General features: G+C 30.3%; 1 pseudogene; it reads right to left on the minus strand.

Moving 5' to 3' along the window:
• Window positions 1-2,480: 2,480 nt before the first annotated feature.
• Window positions 2,481-5,641, minus strand: LOC136222833 (stemmadenine O-acetyltransferase-like; annotated as a pseudogene).
• Window positions 5,642-10,569: the final 4,928 nt, after the last annotated feature.

The raw sequence follows: 10,569 nt of genomic DNA on the forward strand, positions 1-10,569 counted from the left end.
ACGAAAATATTCCTAATAATTTTTCGCATGCCCAGTATGACTGATACTATGTTAAGGGTTAATGAGTTCAACCGGTTGATTATAATTGGCAGAACAGAAATATATTTTAAATTATATATATATATATACCTAGTGGTTGAGAGTTTACCTATGCCTTGGGAGGTCATGGGTTCGAATCACATCCGGATCTGGTGAGGATTTTTCTTTCTTCTTTAATTGTAAGCGCATTAGTTTTTCATTATTGTGAAAACGTTTTTTAATTCGTCAATAAAAGTCCAACTAATCAACTTTATCTATCATAAGAACATCAAGGTTCCCATACTCACTTTTCAAAATTTGCAAACACATCTTCTGGTTGATCATATCCGGTTTCTACCACATCTCACACTTCTTGGGAACCCAACAAAGCTTTCATTATAATGCACCAATTATCATAATTCTCTTTTGAGAGTTGTGGATATTTGTATGAGATCATTACATTCATCATTGTAAGAGAATTTTTGGTGGCTCTGATACTAATTTGTTGGATCAAATAAATAAACTTTCACATATATAGAGGAAGAGTAAAATTACCGCATAAAAAATATTTTTCCTTACTGCTTGTACTAATAGGTATTTATAAATTACAAACATTACCATTGATAAATAAAATAACTTTTTCTAAATACAGATGACTCTGTATTAAACAATACAACTCTTTATAAATACAGATATGACTGTTGGACAATACACTAAATAAAATTAAAGACTCTATTAATTATAATTTTATTATTTCAACAAAAACTATTTTAGTTATTCACAAACTTGTTTCAAAAATCTAGTGTTGTAATCGAATTATTGTCAAATCATTGAGTTTAAATTTTCAGTTTTTTTTTAAAAACAAAAGTTTACTTAAAGGTAGGCATTCCCACCTAAGATTAGGCAGGACCGATCCTGAGATTTTAGAGGCCTATGGGCGAGTTACCAAGTGGGCCCTAATAAGTATAAGTAAAAAATAAAATAGAAAAGTCATTTGTATAAAAGAAGAGTACTTAAAAATGACATTTTTTTGTTACGTTTAATGATCTAATAAAAAAATTTCATATGAAAAAAACATTTTATATTGCTTTAAGTGCCTAATTTCTTATACAAAATGATGTTTATGTGCATTTCTAGATGCAAAATTCTCAAATTTAATAAATTATGAAATAGTTCTAATAGATTTAATGTTATTCAAGACACAAATCATGATAACAGAAAAATGAAAAACCAAATCCGAAAATCATCTCAGGTAATGAGCTTTAGCGGCTAAGTTCTTGAAGTTGGAAGATTTTGATGCTTTTCTTCCAAATTGCCTCTAAAGAACAAGTAAATCAGAATCTGATACGATTTCTCAAAGACAAAAAAAAAAGCTATTAGCAATTAGAAGTTTCACAGTGAGGTGATTAGAGAACAAAATTGATTGTATATGTGATGAATTGAATATGAACTACAGATGCAGAATAACATTACCGTTTGATATTTTTTGGGATTGGAGTGTGACTAAAGAAGAAAAAGATAAATTAGATATTTTGTTAGGATTGATGGTGGGAAAGATAATTATGGAAAGACTTTCAGATAAATTAGGGAATTGATGTCCCACATTTTTATTAGGAAATTTGGAAAAAATCCGACGTAAATTAGAGAATTTACCAACACTACCTAGTAATTGAAGCCCATGTTTTTAATTAAGTGTAACTTTTTTTAAAATTTAATCTAATACCAACGTTTTTTTTTATAATAATAATGCTTACTGTTTTTAATTTGAAAAGAATATGATGACAATATTTTTAATCAAAGTATTTTTTTTAATTTAATCAAGTATATTTTTTTTTGAAAAATAATCAAGTATAGTTTAAAAGCCTATGATAGTACTATATATTATTATAATTGGACTCCTTTCATCCCTGGGCTCTGGGCATACGCCTCTCCTGCCCATGCTCGGGGACGGACCTGGATTAGGACAAACTACATTATACTAACAATGAGGGCTAAATTTTGACGGAATGAGTTTCAGTTATATAAAAGTAAAATTTATGTTGCTTAGTGAGTCAATGGACCAAAAACTATTAAAAGTTAGGATTTGGTTTAGGACTAAGCTTCAGGGAGAATAAATTCCGTGGCTGGCTCCATACTAATAACGAACCGGCTTCATTTTCTGAAGAGACTGAACAGACCACTGATTTCATACAGAAACTTCATCGGTAAACATAATTTTTTCATCTTTAACCCTAATAAACAAAATTTCTTCTATTTAAAACTCTTGAAACTTCTGTATAATTTGCATTGTTAATCCATGAACACGACCTGTGGAAGTAAATAACCCAAAGATGAAGAACATAATCAGAAGCGCACAACCAATAAAGCTTTTAAAACCCAGAACATGTTCAATATATGACAAATTGAAAAATCATCTTCTCAAACAACAGAAATCGAAAGCATCATACCACAAATCATTCAAATTAGATTACAACATTTTCAGAAGAATTTGCAAAAGCAAGAAACTCAGGATCATGTTGAAGAACATCCATGGTGGTCTCACCTAATGTGCTCCATGCCTCAAATGCATTGCTTCTTCTTCTTCCCGTATCCATAAGAATCACATCATTTGAATCACCACTCATCTCTCCACATACTCCAACCCAAATAGGCTCCCCCCATCCGAAATCAATCTCATTAAAACCTAAAGAATTCCAACTTGCACAGGTAAACATATGAGGATTATTCTCCATGGAAGCCTCTACAAGCTCATCTTTGTCTCTTAAAATGGCTGCACACCCTTCATCACCTGACATAGTCTTTACATATTCACTATTGATTTTTCCTACACTTTCTTGTAATAAACTCACCAACTGATTCATCTCCATCTCCATCTCGTCAGGATTATACCTTGCATTTGAATGCAAAACCAGGTTTCCGATTGAATGTGACATTCGTGGATTGGTTAGTCTTCGGATATTGACTGATTGAATCATCACAGATGGCCGAATGGAGGAACCAGATATTCTATTGCAAGCTTTCATAGCACATTTCCATATGAAAGCACTTAATGCTTGAACTCGAGTTGGATTCTCTACCAACTCACTTCTTCCTTTTGTCCTCAAAGCATCTATTGCATTCGCATCGAACACGAATCGCCTTGTCTTGCAAGCGCGTTCACCGAACCAAATGCTATTGGTCAATGACGTATAGCGAGAAGACAATGATTTCTGCGGTGGAAACATCGATGAAGCCTCGGATAGGCTAGGCTGTATGAGGTTTTTATAGGAACCACTAAAATTGGCTGCCCATGTCTTAAGAAAGGAACCGGATGTTATTCCATCCATGATCTTGTGGGACCAACACAGGCCGAGAGCAATGCTGCCGCAGTCGAAAACATTCACTTGCACAGCTAGTTGTGGTATTGTTGGATCAAGTTGTCTGTCGAAATTTTGGTATGGAAGGAGCCAACGTTTCTATTTGATGATGTCTGAGGAAACCCGACAAATGACAGTTTACTCGAGCTTCGAAATAAGGAACACCCACGTTGAAGTTGTCGATTGAGTGTTGGAGAGTGACCATTTTAGTTGAGCTGTGATTTGGGTGTTTTTCATATGAAAATTCTTAGTGTTATAGAAGAGAATTAGGAGTATAAGTGGTGTTGGATCAAATAAATAAACTTTCAGAGGTACAGAGGAAGAGTATAATTGCTGGAAGAAATTCTCTTATGATTCTCTTGCCTTACTACTTTGTATTGATAGGTATTTATAGATTACAAACATGACTCTTAGTAAACCACATTAACTCTCTATAAATACAGATACAAACACAGGTACAGAAATGACTCTTGGACACTCTATAAATACAGATACAGAAATGACTCTTGGATAATACACTGAACCAAATTAAGACTATTAATTATAAGTTTATTATTTCAACACACCCCCTTAAACTTATAATTTTTTTATCCCTTTCGTAACACCAAAAACAGTCGGTAGTCTGTAATCTGTTTAAATCTTTAAACTTCATCTCTTCACTCTAGCTTCCATCAACCCCATAATTATCTCCAACGTTTTCTTCGAAATTCATTGTTATAGACATCTTCATGGTAGCTTCCATCATCCCCATTAGTATCTCCATCATTTTCTTCTTCCTCATCATCATCATCTTCGTTAGTACCATCAACATCACTATTATCACTGTCAACTGATATTTTGGGGTTTGGATGTGGAACATAACTTGTAGTGTACCTTCTACATGACATTGACATAATACTACTCATGTCAATTACACCGAGTTCTTTCACTCTTTCCTTTCTCTTTTCAACTTCCTTGACTTCTTTTTCAGATGCTTTTGATGACAATCCTTCATTGGAAAATGTCTCCTTCAATTCCTTCATTAGCTTGACCTCACATTTGTTCTCAAGCACTTGCTTGATTTTATCAAAGGCTTTCTCAATACCTTCTGCACTTGTGTTGTCTTTTGCTTCTTCTTCCACATGCTTGCTCTGCTTCTCTTCTGATACTTTGATTTCTTTTTCAAGCCTCTACCTCTTCTTAGATACTTTCGAATTTTGCACATTTTTCTTCTCTGGTTTTACTTCTTCATCTTCATCCTGATCGTCGTCTCTGTCTGAAGACTCTGAATTCTCATCAGCCCATTGCAATACCTCATCTATATGATTGCTTATATATTTGTTGAATGGATCAAGTGCAAATTTCTCAATTCCCATATCTTCCTCTAACAGTCGACAAAGACGGACCGTTGTAAGTTCCTCATAATTGGCTTTAATATAGGAAACTCTCTTCATCATGGCCTTGCTAATGTTGAACTTACTTGGAACTTCTTTCTTCTTACTGACTGGATCAGTTTCTGGCAAAAGACCCATCACAGGAGAATCTTCCATTTTCTCCTCATCATCAGATATTTGTTCTTGTACCTTCGCATGTCTTTCACCAATTTCTCCTAAATCCTCAGAATTCTCATCATCATCATTTTCTAAGGATTCCACCAAACATTGCATGACAAATTTCTTCTGTCCATCCAATGTATATTTCTCCAATCCCAATTCCTTCTCCAACAACCTCCTGATCTCCTCGAAGGTCAAAGAATCTACTTGTTCTTTGATGTCATCTATGCATAAGCGCATAGCTTTCCAAATCTGGGACTTGGTCTCCCACGAATCAATGGCGATTTCTCTTTTCACCATGATTCTCAATTTTCAGGAGAATTTTTGTCTGGCTCTGATACCAATTTGTTGGATCAAATAAATAAACTTTCAGAGGTACAGAGGAAGAGTATAATTGCTGGAAGAAATTCTCTTATGATTCTCTTGCCTTACTACTTTGTATTGATAGGTATTTATAGATTACAAACATGACTCTTAGTAAACCACATTAACTCTCTATAAATACAGATACAAACACATGTACAGAAATGACTCTTGGACACTCTATAAATACAGATACAGAAATGACTCTTGGATAATACACTGAACCAAATTAAGACTATTAATTATAAGTTTATTATTTCAACAAGTGGTGGGTATAAGCTGGTCTAAAAGGCAGAGATTGAAAGGTTTCAGATCATGAACATGTGAAGAAGATGGTCTTATGCTTTCTACGGATATAACTGAAACTTCCATTTCAATGTTCAATCAGAAACAAATGCTAAAAAATTTAAAGGAAGTTACCCCTGTATAGCTTTAGATATTATAATTGTTGTAGGCACTATTACCGTTGCCACCCATCTCATTATTTACTTTTTACTGTCATACTGGTTGTAGGCACCATTAGTGGCTATCTCGTTAATTGTCAAAACGATTTGGGTTCTGTCTAACCGCATCTAAAGTTTATACTCGCATACATGCCACATCATCCATTTAATAAACTATATTTTATTAAACTATCTAACTCCAATAGTTAACCTTTAGATTAAATAATGTATTAGTCCCTTAATTTTTACCTAACACACTGTTTAGTCGTCTTATTTTGAAGAACACATTTTAAGGTCTCTATTTTTGCCAATATTAATCCTTTGGTCCGTTTGTCCATTTTTTTTAGATTTTTAATCGAACATATCTTAGAATTTAGGAAAGCCACAACACAGTACAAAATGATCATGTTACTTTGTTATCTTATATTTGTATGTTTACATTAAATATAACGGTTACAAGTCTAGAAAAACTAAACAAAATGACCAAAGTGTTAATATTGGCAAAAACTATGGACCTTATAATGTGTTTTTCAAAATAGGGGACTAAACAGTGTGATAGGTAAAAAGTAGGGGACTAATAAATTACTTACCCTAAACTTTATAATCACTCAATCATAATGGATCCACCAATTAATTAAACATATCATAATATTAGGTTATCTTATAGTTATTTATTGATTGGTGAGTTAATTGGGTATTATGGATATAGTTTGGAATCGAATTTCATGCTTCAAATGTAAAATTAAAAGTTTTGGTTAAGTATTAAAAAAAGTTAAATTTTATAGGGTTCAAAATGAACTATTTCCCTTATTGGGAAGATCAATAATACAAATCAAAATTTGTGTTTTCGTAGTAGTTAATTTGTATGATTAAAAAATGTGAAAAAGAATTACCAAAATGTCATGTAATTTTTATAATAAAAAAATATAAAATAAAAATCAATATTTACATGATCTTAAAACTTGACAAGTGTTCATCATGCATGCTTTCCATTATGCATGCATATACCTAAAGCTCTCACATGAAAATAAGTTTATTATTATTATTAATTGAAGTATTTCGTTACTTTTTAATTTATTATTATTATTATTATATATATATATATATATATATATATATATATATATATATATATATATTCATAATAGTGGTTTTAATTTAAGATACTGGTTTACGCCATTTTTCTCTAGCAATATTTTATTTTAGAATTTTATATTAATTCTAAGAATTTTTAATTTTATTGCAAAAATAAGTAATTACTAAAAAAAGACTTTTCATAAATTGTTAATATGAATTAGTATGTCAGCTACCCATGTCAAATAAATGAGGTGGTGGCTTTCATGCATAAATTTTTAAATAATTAAAAAATGCATATTGAAATGTGTCATGCAAGATGAGATGTGGCATTCATGCATACCAAAGAAAAAGGTTAGTATATTTATAAATCTATTTAAAAAAAAGATATATTCATCCATACATTGTTTCCTTATGGACCAATAAAAAAAAAAGAAAAAAAAAGAGATAGAATAAAGTGAAATTAAGAGTGTGAATGAGAGAACGTTAGTAGTAAATTGAGTTAATTGAGAATATCTAGACACTTCATTTCATAGTTTAAATGGTGAAAATCAGAGTGCAAAGTCTTTAAGACGGGTTTGTATATTAGACAGATTTTGAGACTCGGGTTGTGTCTTTCGTCGATTAATTGCTGAAGTAAGTAATTTATCAACTACCTTTTTATAATTTTGAGTATATATACATATATGTTAAGTTATCTTTATAAATTTTATTTCTTAAGGTGAATATTTGATTTTAAGATGATTAAAATAGTGTTTTTGATAACTTATAATTTATGAAATAAAGTTTATATGTATGATCACAAGATATATCATGAAATTATAATATTTTTAGTATCTATCAAGAGTAATCCGGATAGGTGGTTTTAATGAAAAACCGTATTTAGTGAGAAATATGGCATGTATATAGAGTTGAAAGACCTATCGAGTATGACAAAGAAGTGTTGAGTAAGACCATGCGGGTTAGGCAAAATTATGAGATATCTCGATTCTATTATATTGTGGGGATTGATACATACAAAGATTTTCCCTAGGATGGATACGGTTTATGAAGTATTTATTGATATACGTTTTATGAAGTATTTATTGATATACATTTCTTGAAGTATTCATTGATATACGGTTTACAAAGTGTTTATTGATATAGGATTTATGAAGTATATATTGATATACGGTTATGAAGTATTTATTAATATACAATTGATTTGAGTAAATGGTTAATTGCAAATCTATTTATTTTGTATAGTTGAGATTTTAAAGAAATAAATACATATAACTATTTTGAACACAAATTTTGGTATTAAGTATTTTAATACAATGATTTACATCTTGACAATGTGGGATAATTTAAAAAATAATGTTATAACAAGCTTATGATATTTTAAATTGCATATTTGGTTAAAAGTATTATTTTGATTATTTTATTATATGATTTAATCCATAAAATGTTTATTTTTAAGAATATGAATTTTATATGATGCATTTTGGAAATTAATATATATATATATATATATATATATATATATATATATATATATATATATATTTATGTAGTTTATAATTGCTTACTGAGATTTTTGTCTCACGTTTTCAAATGTTTTAATGTTTTTAGGGGAGAAAGTACAAGATATAGAGAAGGTTATCGACCGATTAGGCGAGGATTGGAGGTTGTTGCGCATTATTAGAATTATCATTAGAACTTTAGTATTTCAATTGTAATATAATGAAGTTCGTAAATATGTTGAGGTTCTTGAATGACTAATGTAGTAGGAATATAAATTTATTTAGAATATATATTTAAGAGGAATGCCTAGAAAAAATGTTTTCAAATATATATTTAAGAGGAATGACTAAAGTACAAGATATAGAGAAGGTTATCGACCGATTAGGCGAGGATTGGAGGTTGTTGCGCATTGTTAGAATTATCATTAGAACTTTAGTATTTCAATTGTAATATAATGAAGTTCGTAAATATGTTGAGGTTCTTGAATGACTAATGTAGTAGGAATATAAATTTATTTAGAATATATATTTAAGAGGAATGCCTAGAAAAAAAATGATATTATGATATTTGGATAATTTGGAGACTCTTAAGTGTTGATTGTGATCTTTCTATTTCACGCCTGATACCGATTGAGGTCGTTTAGGGTCGGATGTGACAGTTTGGTATTAGAGCTTAGCTTAAATTCTTCAGATCTAAGGTTGATAATAAGTGAGAAATATGAATTTTTAGTCATAGCTAAGAAATAATTTGGAATTTTTTTTGGATTGACTAACTAGCTAATGAGGTGTAAAAATGAGATTTGGTGGTTAGTATTTGGTGATATGAGTTACATACATGATATTAAGTATGACTTGAAATTGATATTTGAGAGTTTAATAATTAGTGTATAACTATATATATTAGATGTTAAATAAGACTAGAAGACTTTGAAATAATATGACGAGTTTATGTTCTTAAGAGTATACGTGATCGAGGAAATGATAAATTGATGAATTAGAGATATTAGATATAAGTTTGAGGAAAATAAAAAATTTACTAATTATTATGGAGTTTGACTAATATTTTGGAAATTATAATAGACACTAATTTTGAATTAGCATAAATAGTCGAGGATATGTATATTTCAAATTGAAATTATATAGTACCTTCATTGATAATAGTTAAGTAATTTTTAGTTGAAGTTTGTGTGATTATAGTTTAAGTTTATATAAAGATCAAATTGAGTATTTATAGTCAAATAAGAAAATCAAATGACATTATAGATTTATTGACTTTTATGTATGTGTTTGCACCATAATTTAATTTTTTGGCACTTATATATTTTTAATATATTAATTGGCCTAACTTACGTCTAAGTAGATTTCTTAAGTGTGAACCTTAGGGGAAACCAATTTCCTAAGGTGAACCTCGGAGGAAACCTAAGGTAAATTAAAAGGAAACTCAGAAGGTCATTCAATATTTTAACGTGTATTTTGTGAGCCAATTAGAAAGCAGGAAAGTTAGAAGGCGTCATAATCAATTTCATTGTGAAAGTCAAAGTGGGGCAGTTATTCAAGACGTGGCTTGAATGTGGAGAACGTGACTTATGGAAGCAAGCATGAAGTTATCCCAACGTCTATTAAAGGAAGAAATCACGATGAAAAAGGGACAACTCGACAACTCAACACACCCAAACAAAACTCTAGCACAAATTATCTCTAGACTCCAGCAATTTAGAATTCTCAGATTCAGTTTTTCCCTTTTCAAGTTTATTTCTCATTCTGTAGACATTCAGTTTAATTTCAATCCAAGCACTTCATTTCCTATCAATTTTATTTTGTTTGTTCATAATCATTTATGTAAGGTTAGTATCGTTTTGATAATCGAATCCTTTAAAATATTAGGTCTCTTTATTCCTTACAGTCGTTTGATATTTAGAAGTTAGAAAGCACACTCAATTTCATTCCATAGTTCGAGAATACTATAAATTCTTTGGCACACCCGCAATTTCCCACAAAAAGCCAAACAGTATGTAAAGATATCATTTGGAGTTTGTAAAAAACATTGATTATCGTAATTTAGGTACTCTGTATTCCTTGGTTATATGGTTTGGAGAAAATATTGGAGTTTATTTAGATTGATAAATGGTATATATAGTGGTGATTATAAAAAAAATAGCATATTAGCTCAGTTGATTTTAAGGAATTAAATGGAAAATTATAAGAGTGATAATGATATTAAGATTTTATGAAATGAGTCTTATTGATAGGAAATTATATTATAATAATAAGGTTTATATTT

Source organism: Euphorbia lathyris, chromosome 3 (assembly GCF_963576675.1).
Source record: "Euphorbia lathyris chromosome 3, ddEupLath1.1, whole genome shotgun sequence".
Taxonomy (NCBI): domain Eukaryota; kingdom Viridiplantae; phylum Streptophyta; class Magnoliopsida; order Malpighiales; family Euphorbiaceae; genus Euphorbia; species Euphorbia lathyris.